Source organism: Canis aureus, chromosome 18, assembly GCF_053574225.1.
Source record: "Canis aureus isolate CA01 chromosome 18, VMU_Caureus_v.1.0, whole genome shotgun sequence".
NCBI lineage: Eukaryota > Metazoa > Chordata > Mammalia > Carnivora > Canidae > Canis > Canis aureus.
This window is the reverse complement of record NC_135628.1, coordinates 7,658,150-7,675,695: the sequence shown is the minus strand read 5'-3', so window position 1 is coordinate 7,675,695 and position 17,546 is coordinate 7,658,150. Positions and strand designations below refer to the sequence as shown.

Below are 17,546 nucleotides of genomic sequence, written 5' to 3'. Positions count from 1 at the left end.
GGAGAGTTCCTTTACCTTCTTTGATTAAGTTAATTGGGGTAATGTCTACTCTGCCTGGCAACCTCAGCAATGTTGTTTTGAGGCTCAAGTAACACGTATCAAAGCACTCTATCAACTGGAAAGTTCATGTAAAAGTAAGATCTTCATATTCTGTACCTTTGACAGTGCATCTCTCATTTGCTTTTCCCGATAGGAGAGCTCTCTGGATCCCTAAAACAGCCACATCTACACGCATTTGAAGAAGCTTGCATTCTTTGATCTCATTTGTTTACACTTCTCAGTGGGATTTGATTTGAAGGAAAAAGTTCTGCTGCTTCAAATTTTTTAAATGTTCTTCAAAACATTCTGGGCCAAAATGTGGCATATCATTAATACTTACGTAACTTTTTTTTTTTAACCTGAATCTTCTTTCAGTACATATGACTCTTCTTTCAGTACAAAGTTTTCAATGAATTGTGGTTTTTTTCTGCAATAGGCTTCATTTAATAAATTTTATCCCATGTCTATATTGAAATATAGTATTAAATGGTCTCATTCATTCATTAGAATGCATTTATTCAATACATATTTATTAGGTTCAGTCCATATAGGATATACAATCTATGAGGCCACTGGAGAAACAACAGGAATTGATCCCTGCTCTAACGAGGCTTAGAATCTAGTGAAGAGAAAACTATTCAGAGAAAGACATGGAGATATTTTGCTTAATGGAATGTAAACAAAGTGCAGTGGGCGCTGGGGAGGAATAATCAAACCTGCCCCCAGGTTGGCCAGGAGAGAGTGCAATCTAGGCAACGGAGACACCACGTGCAACTGTAGGACAGTAATAGTGAAGAGGAAAAGCCTGAGCATGAAGGTAGGAAGAAGGGACAAGGCATAGAAAGGGCAAACCCCGACCAGAGGTGGAAGCAGCAGATTCAATGGATTTTTGTGCTAAGGAGAAGATTTTAGATTTCACCCTGCATCTAGGCAGAGCTATAGGAGAATTTTGAACACAGTAGTGATTCTTACCCAACCTATTTGAGTTTTAATACATATAAGTCAATATCTTATGAGTGAGATCATATTTGTTTTCAGTCATAAAAGTATGTGTCCAATGAATGAATGAACAAACGAATTGCCAGATGGATGGATGGATGTTTTCCAGATCTCAAACCTGTTCCGTTACCATAGGAGAGAGTGCTAATTTCTTTGACTATGCAACTCCATTCACCACAGAATTAAAAAAAAAAAAAAAAAACTTAGGAATAAATTTAATCTGTACATGAAAAACCATAAGACTTTGGTAAAAGAAATTGAAGACACAAATAACTGGAAAGCTATCCTGTGTTCATGGATCAGAAGAATTAATATTGTGAAAATGTCCATAATGTAAGGAATAACAAGTGTTGGTAAGGATGTGGAGAAAAAGGAATCTTTGTGTGCTGTTGGTGGGAATGTAAATCAGTGCAACCATATGGAAAACAGTATGGAGGTTCCTCCAAAAGTTAAAAATGGAACTACCATATGACCCAGCAATTCTACTTCTGCATATCTGTCCAAAGGAAACAAAAACACTAACTTGAAAAGATACACGCACTCTCACATTCATTGCAGCATTATTTGCAAATAACCAAGATATGGAAACATCCTAAGTGTCAATGGATGATAATAGATACAGATACAGATTGGTGGTTGCCAGAGGTGAGGTAGGCAGTGGAAAAAATGGGTCAAGAGGTACAAAATTCCAGTTATAAGTCATGGGGACATAACATACAGCATGGAAGCTATAGTTAATAATATTCTATTACATATTTGAAAGTTGCTAAGAGAGTAAATTTTAAGTGTTCTCACCACAAATAATAAAATAATTATGTGAGATGATAGAAATCTTAACTAACCCTCAGTGGTGATCATTGCAACATATAAGTGTATCAAATTGATTTGCTATACACCTTAAACTAATACAATGTTATATGTCAATCATCTATCAGTGAAGCTGGGAAAAATAATTCACCTTAAAAGAATTGAATTTTACATTCTAAAGCATGAGATGATTAGCAATAATATTTCAGTTATTTACCAGATGATAAAATTCAGTTTTCAAGAAAATGTGTCCTATTTCTCTTACGCCTTAAGATACCCTTATCCCCCACCCCAACGCACACAGACACACGCACAGACACACACAGACACACCCCGATTTCTGTCCAGAGTTACTTGCTGTTCAATTTGCAAAGCAGAGACCTGCTCCTTGGCTGTGCACTGGGGTAAAGGCCTCTGCCAAGGTGACTTTGCCCTCCTGTTACTCTGACCACAGTGAGGCTTTCTCATCCATCCAATAACTTTCTGTTATAATTGCATCATCCCTTCCTTTCTTTGTGTTCAAGGCTCTGGCCGCTGATCACCATCTGTAAGGAAAAAGCTTCATTTTTCCATTATTATACACACAGCCCAGTCCCTTTCTTCTTTTTTTTTTCCAACATATACTCTCACTCCCCCTCACCCTTTTTCTCACTCTTATTGTCTCTTCTTTTATCACAGTTCCTTTTTGCCTGACAGTGTCTCATAAAATTCACTGGGGTTAAATCCTTTGATGATTCTTCTTCAAGTGCTTCCTCTGCCCAAATTGTATGACATTTTTGTTTTAGATACGTTTTACATTTTCACTGGATTCAAAGTCTAGTGAATTTTTCACATTGCTTTTCTGGTACTCTGTATTTTTCCTGCCCATTTTAATTGCCTGATTATTGAACAAATCTTCTTCAATTAGCCCTTTCTACATCCATCTGGCATGTGCTTCAGTGGAATAAAAATGAACATTGGTAGAGATTAGGTCACTAAAAACTGCTTGCTACCGATGGCAGTGATGATGAAGTGGGAGAATTTTTCACATTCAGATTTTATGTTTTCTTGGGTTTCTTAAATTCTATTTTTCATTTGTCCAACATAAATAAAGAGTTCTCTGATATTATCAATGTTTGCATTGATTTGGCTTGTCTGAGATTTTTGATTAGTTGGTTGGTTGCCCATCCTTTATTAGTTTTTAAAACCTGGATAATAAATCCATACGACTGAATTTATTTTTTTAACATGACCTAAGACAAATTACTTAACTTCTGTGAGCCTTGGTTTTCTCATTTGGAAATGGCAAATAAGATCTAGTTCACAGATATTTGGGAAGGACTAAATCAAAGGCAGTGTACAAAGCACCAAGCTTACTGCTTGGAATATCTTAAGTGTTCAATAATTGTTAGTTTCCTTCTGTCTTCTTTTTCAATAAGGTTATTATGTTTTTTTAATATAGAACATTTAGATTCTAAGAATGTGCCTTTATCACTATCTTCAAATTACTTTCATAGGTAGCTTTATGGTTATGTTAATAATATTTATCTTTTGAAATGACTGGAATTGAGAAAAACACAGTATTTTAAAATTAATTTTGAGTCTATCAGTTTTTTTTTAACACATAGCTATCAAAGGCCCAGATGTGCACCATATGAGTTGATGAAAATGTACATAGGAAGTTGTGATAAAAGCTTTTCTTTTTAGTCTATCATATCTTAAATTCAAGGTTACTCTTATACAGCTGGTATACATTAAATATAAGATTTTGAGTTATATCAAGAATGGTTGGTCTAAAAAGTATGGAAAAGTTGAACAGAGGACTGGGAACATTTCTTCCTGGGATAGAGTGAAGTTGAGATGGAATCTTTCTATTTCTAGAGCATCTCTTCAATATGGACAAGACATCACAATTAGAGGGAAAAATATTTAGAGAATTATATTTTGCCCCAAATGTAGACATTTTTTTCATCTACAGTCTGTTTTAAAACCAAACAAATGAGTAAAAATTCATCATGTTCTGGTAACATGGCATATACTTGTCACAGTGCCACTGGAAAAAGTGCATTGCTTTAAAACTACCTGAGAAGATAGAAGTCAAAAGAGACCTCAAATGATAAAGAAATGTAAATTAATAAGCTCAAGGGAAGGTATTGTGGCCAACAGTATTCGTTCCATATCTATCAGCCATTCCTTCTAATCTATTTTCTAACAGAACCCTAATTTGTCTCACTTGGCAATGGACTCAGCCCCAAGTGATGAAATGTGATTGTTTCAGGGAAGCCAATCATTAAAATTTTGCCTCTTTCTCAGCTGTTCTTGAGCTCATGGTGGCATAGTTCAGAGCAATGAGACATGAGGGGATGTCTGCTGGGGAGCTTTGGCAAAGCTTTCTTTCTTATAAAAAGGCACGAGAGAGGACATTCTGAAACTGGCCTGTCCCCCCTTTTCTTGCTTTGAATGTAAGGCCTGGAGTTTTTTTGTAAGCGTCAGGTTGCAAATGTAAAGTGAAGAATTAACACACCCATGTTGATAGAAAAAAAACAAAAACAAACTTATCTGGGTCACTTGATAACATGTTTAAATCCCTGGACCAACCCTGAAGTATGCATCTTCAGATTTCTTAAGGCATAATAATGCCCTTACGGTTTAAACCACTGTTGTTCAAATAAGCTATTGCTTAAAAGCAAACAAATTCCTGAATGACACAAGGGTTCTCTTTTTGCTTTGAGTTTTGTTATTACAGTTGTTGCTGCTGGTGGTCTTTCGTTTCGTTTTTGTTTTTAAGATTTTATTTATTCATGAGAGACACAGAGAGAGGAAAGAGAGAGAGAGACATAGGGAGAAGCAGCTCCATGCAGGGAGCCCAACGTGGGACTCGATCCCGGGACCCCAGGATCACACGCCCTGGGCTGAAGGCAGGCGCTAAACCGCTGAGCCACCCGGGCTGCCCTTGTTTTGCTTTTTATACAGTGTAACATAAGCACAACTGTTTGAAGAATGAAAAATTCGGAGAGCCCTAACCTCCAAAAATTGGAAGCAACCCAAATAGTCATTGGTAAGTGAATAAGACATTGTAGTACATCTGTTCAGTAGAATACCACTTGGCAATAAAAAGGAATGAACTATTGATACATATAATGTGGATGCACATAAAATCATTATCCTAGTGAAAGAAGCCAGACCTAAAAGACATATAAGTCAATTCACATGAAGTTCTAGAACAAGAAAAATTTATCTGTAATTTGCTTAGACATCAAGAAATAAGCATAACTTCCTTAATAAGGAAAGAGAAGTTTTTTGTTTTGTTTTTTTTTTCTTGAATACCATCCAGGGACCTAAATAGATTGTTGCAGTCTGTGCCAGCAGCTCTCTCTGCTGGCTTTATTACAATCCATTATCTCCTCCTGTAATCCTTGGCTTTCTGTGTCAGTTATACACATTTTTTAAACTTTTAATTTTAAAAGAATTATATTGCTACAGGAACATTAAAAAGTAATACAGAAAGGTTCTATGTACTCTTCATCCAGTCCCCCACAATGGTTACACCTTATAGAACTATATTTTAACACTGAAACCAGGAAGCTGACACTGGTTTGTGTTACAATGTGTGTATACAGTTCTATGACATGTTGTTATGCATGTATTTGTGTATCCACCACACAAGACATAGAATGGTTCCATCACAGTGATGATCTTTCCTTTGTAGTCATACTAACTCCCTAACCCTGGAGTCATACCAACTCCAGGGTCTTAACCCCTGGAATCCATTAATCTGTTCCTTATCTCCACAGTTTGGTTATTTTGAGAATGTTATATAAGTGGAGTCCTACAGCAGGCGACCTTTGAGATTGGTTTTTTGCACTCAGCCAAATGCCCTTGATCCAAGCAAGTTGTTGTATGTATCAGTTGCTCATTCCTTTTTGTTTCATGCGATCCATGTTACAGATGTACAACAGTTTTTAATCACCAAGTCATTGATGGATATTTTGGTTGTTTCAAGTTTTAGAACATTAAAAATGAAACTTCTATGAAAATTCTTGTATAGGTTTTTGGTGGACCTAAATTTTCATTTCATTTCTGGGATAAATGCACAGTAATGAATGCAATTGCTGGTTGTATTAGTGTATATTTCATTTTTTTAAGAAACTGCCATACTCTTTTCCAGAGTGGCTGTACCATTTTACAATCCCACCAATGATGTATGAAAGTGCCAGTTTCTCCACATCCCTTTTTTTTAAAAAAGATTTTATTTATTTATTCATGAAACACACAGAGAGAGAGAGAGAAAGAGAGAGGCAGAGACACAGGCAGAGGGAGAAGCAGGCTCCATGCAGGGAGCCTGATGCAGGACTCAATCCCGGGACTCCAGGAAGATCCCTGGGCCAAAGGCAGTCTCGAAACCCCTGAGCCACCCAGGCATTCCTCTCCACATCCTTGCTAGCACTTGACATTTCCTTTATTTATTTATTTTTAATTTTATCCGCTCTAATAGGTGTGAGATAACTAGAAATGTTAAACATCTTTTCATGCGCTTATTTGCCATTTGGCAAATAATGTCTTTAATGTCTCATGTCTTTTGCCTATTTTCTAATTGAACTGTTCTCTCTCTCTTTTTTTTTTTATTCTTGAGTTTTGAGAGTCCTTTATATGTTCTGACACAAATCCTTTTTTCACATATGTGGCTTGCTAATATTTTTTCCTAGTCCATAGCTTGTCTCTTCAACCTTCTTAAACGGGTTCTTTCACAGAGCAAAAGTTTTTTTAAAGTTTTGATAAAGTCCAATTTACAAATTGATTTTTAGTATACGAGGCTATCAGTTTAGTATATACATGTGCTTTTGTCCAAGTAATAACCTTTCCTTTTCTGGATGCTTTTCCAATTTACTTTGTAAATAAATGAAACCATCAAAACCTAGCCTAAAAAGGACTTATCTCATAAGTAACCAAGTTACTTTAAATAAGTATTACCCAAATTAACCATGTTATCATTTACCTATTAATAAATTAAACACCTATAAGTTTATTACCTTTTTTTGAAAATTAGAAAACTACCAAAACCAGAATCAGTAATCAAAAACTGAAAATAGATTTATTTTTACTGTAGAAAATGTCATACTACACACAAGAAAAATGAAAATGTATTAATAACATACTTTCCTTATGTGGTTTGAAAAATTGCAGCATCAAGTCAACTAATGAGTACTTTTTTCAGTACACTTTTAGTAGTGATTATATGGTAATCTCAAATCTCTCTAATTGAGGTGAACTATTTTTCATGGTAAAACTATTTTTGTTTATATCATCATTATCAAAAAAACAATGAATATGTTCAACTATGTCTCTTCTTACATGCTTTTTCCAGTTTGTATTTTAGAAATGTAGGTCCCTAGTTGGCAAAATTATAGTGACACCTATTCTGTTCAATGCCTATGAATGGTAAAGACGGGATTCACCTGAAATGCTTTTAACTGAGCCTGTTCCACCAAATCTCCACACACAGCTTTCTTCTTACAAGCCTCTTAGACCTCATTTTATGCTTCATGGCTAAGGTATGTGTGGAGAAACAAATGTACCTGATTGTCTTATTTATTCACCTCAAGATCTGCTCTTGCCACGAGTGCCCTAGAAACAGGCACTGCTCACAGAATGAGCAAAGTAAGGAAACACCCCTGCAGCCCAGGATATTCTCAAGGAAGCACTTCCTGAGGTTTCGCTGGGGAAGAGAACGGGACCAGTAAGCTTGTTCTAGTAAGTGTGCATGGCACTTGTTTTCTCTTCCAGCTGAGTTAGCTCTTGACATTAGAAAAATTTTTCTGAGGCATCAAATCCATGCTGAACCTGATTATAGCAGAACTAGAGTTCTCAGGAGAATCAGCATAAAGGATGGTTGCTAAGCAAGATAACCATAAGGTCTACGTTATCCTCTATCCAAGGCCAATAATGAGGAGGCAACGCAAGAGCAAGGTCCCCTAAGGGAAGTTTGACCCAAGATTCTTCTGGAGGGACCAAGAGTTAGCTCTATTATAAACTTTTAGGAAGAAGTCAGTGTTGAGGAAGCTGACAGGTGGAAGTCTACTTTTGCCTGAAGGGCAGGGGGAGCAGGAAGGGCAATATTCCAAGAAATAAGTATAGCTAGCTTCAGTGTTGGCTACAAATTTCAGGATGTAAACTGCTCAATATGCAGTCAAGAAAAGCACTGAGGACATTTACTCTGGCATGCAAGAATTTTTGGAAACAGGTTGGGCAGCCTGTCACCTCTCGACTCTATTTCCTGACTACTTTTAATGAAAAGACTCCAAGAAACACCACTTCTTACAAAAATCCATACCCAAATTCTTTAGGAAGAATCTTGGATTAGATGACCCCGAAGCCCCCATCTAACCCAAAGATTATGATTCTAAGATATTAAATATTGACAGACAAACAATGTGGACTCAATAAATATTTGCTGGAATTGAACTGAATTGAATTCAGGAAGTAAAAGGGTCTATATTTTATGACGGCAGGTTATCTAATTCCCACAGTCAAACAGCTGTATGAACTTCCTCTCCTTTGAAAGTTTTACATTTGTTCACCACATTTCCCTGCTAAAATCTGCGAGGTAGAGCTCATCTTAATACCATATTTTAGAGGTCAAATTGCCTTCAATGGTTTATTTTAGAGTGTCCTTTCTCCAATATTATTATGTCCCAACATAGAGTTTTTGTATCTCTTATCTAAAAATAAATTACCTGAACTTGATTGCATATAGGATTATGGACTAATGAACATGGATTTTTGCTTAACAGATACTCAATTTTTTTTCTAGCAAAGATACTTTATGATTTATGATCCTTAATGACCTAGTTATTTGAAAAAACCATGGAAGGTATCAATGAGTTTTCTTCAATTGGTTAAAATATCATACATTTCTTTCACCAGTTCAGACATCTTTGTCTTTGATCCTGATTCACAGAATTTAGTGAGGAGGTGGAAAAGAGGATTGTTATAGAAGATGAATCAACAACACGATGGACAAAGGATCATAGAAGTAATGAAAAGATTTTTTAACTTCAAAAAATAAGTCAGAAAATGTGAGAATCTTTGGATAGGGAAATGAAATCTTACTTTAGCAGAAATTTATCTGTCTAGTACATACGATATATTCCTATGAGAGGAACCATATTTATTTATGATCATGAACCCAGTGATAATATTCTATATAACAGTTTCTTGAAGTAAACTCAACAATGCACTTGGTGTTCAAGTTACTTGAGAATATAACCCAAAAAACTAAATAATTAACACACTGAGTATATATTCCTATGTCATGAAAACTATTTTAAATACCTATTTTATTTTATCAACTTTAAATTCACAAGGCAATCTAGATACTATAAAAATTGATTGTACATAAAATACTATCAGGATCCAGAAATGGCTTTGTATGGATTTCCATGACTTAATTTTTTTTAAGAAATCAGCTGAGCATAAAAAGTGTTATTTTGGGTTTTTATAATATGAAGACAGAAGGCATTATTATTAACAGATTAGGAAATCCATTTGTTTTAGCATGTTTATTGTAATTCAATAAAAACACACTTATTGACTTGCTAATTTTTGCTAAACTAATTTAGAACTTGATTTGACCTCCTCTACTCAACTACTGTAACTGTGCTATAACCTAATTAGGAAAACCTCTAGAGACAATGGTTGTTTCTTATGATTAAATATAAAGTGAGAATCTAGTTTTACTTTATCAGTTCATAGTTTGTTTTTATTCATTTACCTGGAGCAAGACTGAAAAATACTTTAACAGTTTTCCTGTTATATATCATCAAAACAGAAAAGGTCTTTTACCTATATGATTTTTTGATTGGCATATATAGGAAGATGCCAGGTTAAAATACATTATGTTGTAAAAGCTTTGTCTAATCCTGGAATGTCTTTTTTCAGAAACAATGTTGTAAATGGTGTTCAGATACCCTGCTAGTTCATGAAATGTACATATTTTTATGTGATATTTATTTGTATTAACAAAATGTAGAATGTGACTCTACTGGGTAAATTTTAAAAAGTAAAGTTGAAATGTGATTTTATCTTTAAGTTATACTTGAGATAAATCCAGTTTTATTAGAGGATATTGATCGGGGGTACTAAATTTGTGGCAATTCCATAAAGCACTCTAGGGCACTGTCTTTTCAAATATAAAATGTGAAACAGTTATTTAAAATTATTTAATTTTTTCCAGTTATAACATGTTTTTATTGCAGAGGATTTGAAAATATGAAAGCAGAAAGGAAAAAATAAATCACCTGGAATTTCACTACTTACATATAACCTTTCTCATCATGTTTGTACAGTTATCTATCACTGTGTAACAAATTACCCTCCCCCCCAAAACTTAAAGGCTTTGAATTGCCAAACATATTTTAGTTCATAGTTTCTGAAGGTCAGAAATCAAGAAGTGGTTTGCCTGAGTGATTCTCAGATTCTCTCATGATGTTGGAATCAAGCTGATGACCAGGGTGCAGTCATCATAAGGAGACTCAATTGGGAAAAAAGGATTTGCTTCCAAGTTCACTCACATGGTTGTTGGCAGGCCTCAGTTCTTCCCTGGCTGTTGCCCGGAGACAGCACTTCCTCACCATGTTGGCCTCTCCACAGAGCTGCTCACAACATGGCAGCTTGCCCGAGCAAGTGATCTAAGAGACAGATCCAAAACCCTAGACAGAAGTCACACAGTCTTTTATAACCCAAGCTCAGAAGTGATATACTATCACCTGTGCCATATAGATGGCCCCTGGAACCATGTGGAAGGGGACTACATAAGTGTGTCACCATCAAGAGGTAGAGATGATTGTGGGCCTGTTTGAGGGGTATCGCAGTGGTACGTTTCTTTCTGGTCTTTTTTTTTTATACGTTTTTTATATACTATTGTTCCACCATATAACAAAAGCATTTTACATGTTATTAAAACATCCCATGATAATATTTTAGTGGTTAGACTATATTATATATTGTTGACTATAATCATTTCTAAATATGCACTATTGTAAATAATTCTATGATAAACAGCTACAGCTTTTGCATGAAGCTTTTCCATCTGCATTTCAGATAATTTCTTTTGGATTGCAATCTAGCTTAGGGACTAATTTAAAAAGCTGTAACACAAGTTGCCAAATTGCTTTCCAATTGGATCGTATCAATTTAACTCACAGAGGGGCTTAAGAGTATTTTACTGCTCCTTTATCTGGGGACTTGGAGGTTTTAGAAGCTAATAGGACTAGTTTTTAATTTTTTTTTCTATTTTCATGTTAGTTTCCCCATTTCTTGACTTTTTACATTACTAGCTCTGCTCTGAAACATAGCAACCATGATTGTGTGTGTGTGTGTGCGTGTGTGTGTGTGTGTGTGTGTGTTTTCTGGGAAGAGTGGGAGAAAGAGAAACAGAATTAGTGAGGAATCTTTTCCGGAGTTAAATGAAAAAGAATCAGAAAAGGGAAAAAAGGAAGGAATTTAGAGTGGAGGTAATGTAACTGAGAAAGTATGGCCTAATGCTATATTTACTGAATTGGGAATAGTGTATACAAGGGAGAAATAGCACAGAACCAGTATGCCTTAATGGGGTAGGGGAAAAAAAGGTGATTGGCATGGGAAAAAAAGATTGGAGAATGCAATATCCTATGACTGTCCCTAGGGGACCCTATGGGCCAGGGTAACTGCTTTCCTCGTCTGAGAGTCAGAGGGGCTGCTGAGAGGAAGACATGTGACTCTCTCCCTAAACTGAAAACATTTATGTTCTCTTACTTTTTTTTTTTTTTCAGTTCCTGTCTATTATGAAGTTATTTTCCTGTGGTGAAATCAGGACAAATTAGAAGTAATTTTTTTATAAAAGCGTGTTCCTATGTAAGAGTAACATGAGATAATTCGGGGAACTGCCTCATACTTCCTCACAGTCCTTAAACCCATGATCGAACTTTTTTTTTCCCCCCACAACTTCATGCTTTTACCCAAAGATCGTAAGTTTTCTGAGGCTTCTATTTGGTAAATTTTAATTTTTGGATTAAAAGATGTATAAAGAGAGAGAGAGGTAAACCAAGATACAGACTCCTAACTATAGAGAACAAACTGATGGTTACCAGAGGGGAGGTCGGTGGTGGGGGGACTGGTGAAAGGGGATTGAGGGGATTGAGGAGTGTACACTTGCTGTGATGAGCACAGGGTGACAGATGGGAGTGTTGCATCAGTATATCGTATACCTGAAACTGATATTACACTGTATGTTAACTAACTGGAATTTAAATGGAAACTTAAAAAAAATAAAAGATGTATTCTTAGATTCTTTTTTTTAAGCTATAGTCACAACCAAAAAAATAAACAAGAACTGTTAGCCTTAAGAAATATTTTCTCTGGTCTCATCATATCCCGGATATACTTCTATCTTATGCTGCATGAAATTCATGTTTTATTGAAGTAATCCACTTATATATCTTTTAGTTCTCACTAGAGTGTACGTTCTGGGCAGGGACCGAATCATATACATCTTTAATTCTTGGAATACCTACCACAGTGCTTAGTATATAAATATTTGTTGAGTCATTACATAATGCAGTTGGGAATTGGAATGCCAGACTGAATATACTTTTATATCTATCTGCTCAGTTCTTTCGTATGAAAAAATAATGAAAATCTTCAGTTATAACTATTTTAGCCAGATGATTGGGTACAAAATAGACGAAAAGATCTGCTGAAAATGATACACAGCTAAAAATATATCTGACAATGTTCCGAGAGAATATATTTAACATCTAAAATGCATTTGTCTGGGGCATGACATTCATTCATTCATTCCAAGGAAGATGATTAAATATCTCATATTTGCTAGACATATTTGCTATATAGGACCATAGAACTTAAGATTCAACTCCACCGGCTACAGGGAAGCTTGGCCTAATTCTAAGTGATGTGTTTCAGATGTGTTCTAGAAAGCAGTGAGGAACCGAACTGAAAAGAAGAGAAACTGAAAGTAGGGAAGGCGATGAAGAAGTTATCAAGAATGACCAAGTGAGAAGTGGTGAAGGCTTGAAGTAAGGCAACACCATGGGAACGGATGGAAGAGGACCATGGGCTATGAAAGAGGTGACAATGAATGAAACCTAATGCGTAGATTGTGAGGACACAGGAGGAGGTAGCACGTGTGACTTGGGTTTTCTTGGCTTCAGTAACCGGTTGGATGGAGGAGCTATTAACTGTTAACCAGGTGCATGAGGAGTAGCTGGCCAAGGAAAGAGAGGGCAAATTGGTACCCTTTCACAATTCATACTGTGCCATCAATAAGCAATTGATTAAACACATCCGGAGCTTAGGAGATAAATATCTGTGGGGAATTTTGGAAGTTCTCATTGTGAGGATGGTGATGTAGATGATGGCAAAGGGAGGAGAAAGAAACAGAAGGAGAATGAGAAGAAAAGAGAAGCAGAAGGGAAGGGGAAGAGGGAAGATGTCTGAACTTTTATATGATTTGTTACAATTAACCACTTCAATACGTTCTTTGGGTAAACTACTATGGCTACTGGAGCCATATGGTTATTAAATCAAAATAAAAATCTACACTGATGCAGGATCTTGATATAGTTCATTTTTGTTCATAGCTTTAAAAAAAATCAATGTTATATTTTGTCTCACAGCCTCGTGTTAGCCTTTATTTCTTGAGTGTAGTGAAGACAAGCTGCTACTGAGATTATGGGTTTCGCCCCCTAGGAGTCCCTGAAGATCATTAACCCTGAAAAACATCATAAACCGTGGTTTGTGTTAGCACCTCTTGCCATCAGTTTTTCTATAATGAACACTTGCAATCAACAGTGATGAACCTCTTTACACTATTGAAGAAATCTTGCAGACTTTAATTGACTTTCAAGAGAAACAAGTCATCAGACTTTTTTTTTTCCCCTCCTGTGTATTACAGTGGACATGACATGACAGTTAACCATCTTTAATACTGTACCGACATCCAAAGGTATTGCCATCACTGAGCCGTATCAGTTTCGATGGATGTGAAGAAAATGTAAAGAGATGGAGGTGTGTGACAAAAATGCCTTTTGTGGAGTACAAAGAAGGAGGATGATTGTATGTCTAGACGTATGAAATAGTTCAATAATAATTATCAGTTTTACTAATGAGCCGCATAATCTTGCAGTCATCTCTGAATCTTTGCTTTATGATTTTTAAAATGAAGGGACTGGACGAGAGTATTTTGAAGTTCCCTTCCAGTCTCAAATTTCACTGTAACTCAGAGACATACAAACCTGAGACTAATTTAATAGTAGAAACATCATCAAGCAAAAGGTTCTCGCATCAAGCAACTCAACATATTTAAATCAATATGTAGGGAAGTAAACATCAGGGATTTGACAATTTGGCTACACTTACCCTTACAGAGATAGGTCACGTCTCAAAAAACTCCAGGTCCTATTAATTTGAGCCATATGAAATTGTTATTTGTGTGGCTCAAAGTTGATCAGATATAGTTTAGTATGATTCACTTTAGTATGGTTATTTCCAGGGAATGCCTTATCAACATAAGCAAGCTGTTACATTCTTTAAATTTTTTAAATTAATTCTTTTCTGGAAAATAGAAATTTGGTAATCAAGTCTCTAACATGGAGAGGGATGCCACCTTATACATAGATATTTTAAGATCCCTAAAAAAATAGGTCTAATATATATAAACTGTACCACCACAGTGTCGCATGAAGAAGATAGAGTCCTCCTTGCTTGATAGAGGCTTTGGGGTCAGCATTAGAATTCTTTCTCCAGTAGTTGTCCCTTTTCTATATTCATTTGGATAAAGCCTTCCCTGGCAAGATTTTATCCCAGAGCAATTGATCTTTGTCTTTGCAACAATATTAACCAGAACTGGAACCTGACGCTGTCTTTCCACAATTTTCAAAGATGCTCACAGCCAACCTCTTAGCAGAGACAGGCTGTTTTTCTACGTTTCAAGAGTAGCTATCCTAACAAAGAACTAGGTTAAATTCAAGAGAGAATTAAGTCTATTATTGGCTCCAGGACATGGGGGGCAGGGGCCTGTATTGGAGGCCCCATCTTTTCTACCAGCAGCCTCCTAGAAGCAAGGGAATGGGAAGGGGTGATGGAAACCTGCAGTCCACAGCCGATTTGAAAAGCCTTTATTCTGGAGGCCGGCAGATGTGGGGTATTTATTTTTTCTTCTTCTGAAGATGAGAGGACTAGAGAATCTCGGTAGAAGCATGAATACACGAACGCATCTATGTTGCTCTAGGATTCAAGTTAATTTAGTGTATATGTTACAAAAATACGAAGAGCATAGCCCGTGATTTTTTTTTTTTTTTTTAAGAAAGTTGGGAAAGCTCATTAAGATTTATTACAGGTCCCAAATTTTGTAGTCCCGAAGCTTAACGACAGATGGTGGTGTAACTCCACCAATTTTGCAACCTCTCCATTCAATTTGACTTTGTAACACAGATTACCCTTGATTTGACTTCCGTGAAACTAGAATTTTCTCTTTTTCCTAAAATGTGCCTGGGAGGAGAGTGGTGATAGGAGAATGCCTAAAAGGAGTCTGTTTATTTGCTCATCTTCAGAAAACTGTGGAGAACCGGGCAGAAATAGGAATCGGATACTTGCCCGTTCCAGTTGCGTGAAAGGAAAAAAAAAAAAAATTCTACCTTGCGTTTAAAGGCGACTTTTGTTTCCAGCTATTTGAAGCGAGTGGTACAACTTTGGAGATGGTATCGCTAACGGGGAAAATTTAATTTAATCAAACGTGCCCCCACCCCTTTCTCCCAGCGCTGGTCTCCCATCAGCCTGATTGGGGAATTTGGTCACAATGACACCAGTGCAAAGGCTCTAAAGCGGGGGGGAAAAGTGCAATTGTTTAACTGAAAGTTTTGGAGAAAACAGCCCCCCCCCCACCCCCGCCCGTGTGCGAATAATTGTATTTTTGCAGCAAAGAAGCACAAACCTAAGCGGCCCACCGGGGCGACGCGTGGAGCCGGCACCTCCCGCACGTGCCACGGGCGCACGCGGCTCCCCGCGGCCCCGGCCTCGCCTGCTCCCACGTGGGAGGCGTGTTCCACGCGCGAGGCGCCCGCGGAGACCCCCCGCAAACGAATTTATCTTTCGCCCGCACCGCGAGGGGGGCAGTGGCTCGGAATTTGTTGATTTGCGGTTTCCCCGGGAAATAAACTTGAAACCGATTGATTCCGCGTTCGGGAGAGAACTTCGAGGTGCAGCCGGGGAGCGTCGTGCGCGGCCCGGGGTGGGGGGGGAGGACCCCGTCCCACCTGCCCCTGGAGCCGCCCTGGGGGGGGCGGGGGCGCCGCCTGCGCTGCGCGGGAGGCGGGAGCTGCGGCTGCGACCCTGCGCGGCGCCCCGGGGTCGCGGCCCGGCCTCCCCCCGCTCGGGCAGCCTGGGTTTCGTTGCAGGGCGGCCACGACCCCGCGGGCCGCCCGGTGGCTCGTGCAACAGAAAACTATTCGTTCGCTGCTCGCCCTCTCGGCGTTTCCCTCGGCCGCGGAAACCCGGTTTTCCTATTATTACGCTTCAACTTTTTGGAGTGTGTGCGCGCGGGGCGCGGAGCCCCCGGCCGGCTCGGGCTCGGGCTCGGGCTCGGGCTCGGGCTCCGGCGGCGGCGAACAAAGCCCGCAGTGTTCGGGGCCGCGCGGGGCGGGGGTGCCGGGCGAGGTAAAGGAACTGCAAATAAATATATTTTATGACCACCCATCAACAAACTACGCGCCACCGTGGCAGCCCCTGGTAGCCGGGCCGCGTCTGCAGCGCGGCCTGGGGCGGGGGCCGGGGGGCGGGGGGGAGGCTGGGGGGGCCGGGGGGGGGGGAGGCGACGCGCCCGGGCCCGAGCGGCGAGCCCCGGGCCTGAACTTTCACCTCTCGAACCCGGGCCCAGCCCATTGGCTGCAGGCTCGGGCTCCGCGGGGGGCAGCGGCTCCGGCGGGACCTGCTTTCTCGAGGCGCGGGGCGTCTTCCCTGCGGGAGGGAGGGTTGGTGGCCCGGGAAATGGCAGCAGGAGACGAGATAATGGGGCGAAGTTAAGCGGGGTCCCCCCCACCCCACCCCGGGGGAGCAGGGGGGCCGCGGGCTCAGCCGCGCTCGGCCCGGACGCCCGGCCCAGGTGGGAAGAGGCGCTCCGACAGACAGACAGACAGACAGACAGACATCTGCTTCTGCACCTCTTGGCTCCCGGCTACTTGTACTCACGAGACACAAACGTCAGAGGCTGCGAATCTCACCCCAAAACGTGGCTCTGGGTACAGAAAAGTGAGAGGCTAACCAAACCCGCGCCTCTCCGCGGCCGGAGAGCCTGACCCTCCTGCCCCGCGTTGGGGACTTGAACTTGTCCCCCCTCCGAGCGGCCCCGCCGCCTCCGGGATGGGCCTCGGCGCGCTCGGGTCCCAGGGACCCCGGGGGACACACAGCGCAGAGCCGACGGGCTGGGCCCGGGCGCGCGGGAGGACGGGGCGCAGCGGGGCTCCGGGACCTGCCTGCCCCCCGGGGGGCACACCCGGCGGGAAGGCTCGGCCCCGGGCCTCCCGGGACTGCGACGCCGTGTTCGCCCTTTTCTCGTCCCAAACCAGTCGCGGGCTAATTCGGAGAGTCCGCTTTTTCCTTGGCCTCGTCCGCGAAGCCCACACGCAAGTCACTTCACCTGAAATGATCCCCAACGTGTCGGGAGGGCGAGG

At 39.8% G+C, this 17,546-nt stretch overlaps 2 long non-coding RNA genes across 4 annotated transcripts in view; both read left to right on the top strand.

The window, feature by feature from the left end:
* The window catches only part of LOC144288249 (uncharacterized), a 60,828-nt gene extending 60,357 nt beyond the window's left edge, over nucleotides 1-471 (top strand). For all 3 annotated transcript variants that reach the window (XR_013356223.1, XR_013356222.1, XR_013356221.1), the window contains one exon: nucleotides 194-471. This is a non-coding gene — a long non-coding RNA (uncharacterized LOC144288249). The remainder of the gene's footprint in view (nucleotides 1-193) is intronic.
* A 9,992-nt stretch (nucleotides 472-10,463) lies between these two features.
* Nucleotides 10,464-13,425, top strand: LOC144288247 (uncharacterized). The gene is made up of 2 exons (XR_013356219.1): nucleotides 10,464-10,696; nucleotides 12,784-13,425. It is a non-coding gene; the product is annotated as an uncharacterized LOC144288247 (long non-coding RNA).
* Nucleotides 13,426-17,546: the final 4,121 nt, after the last annotated feature.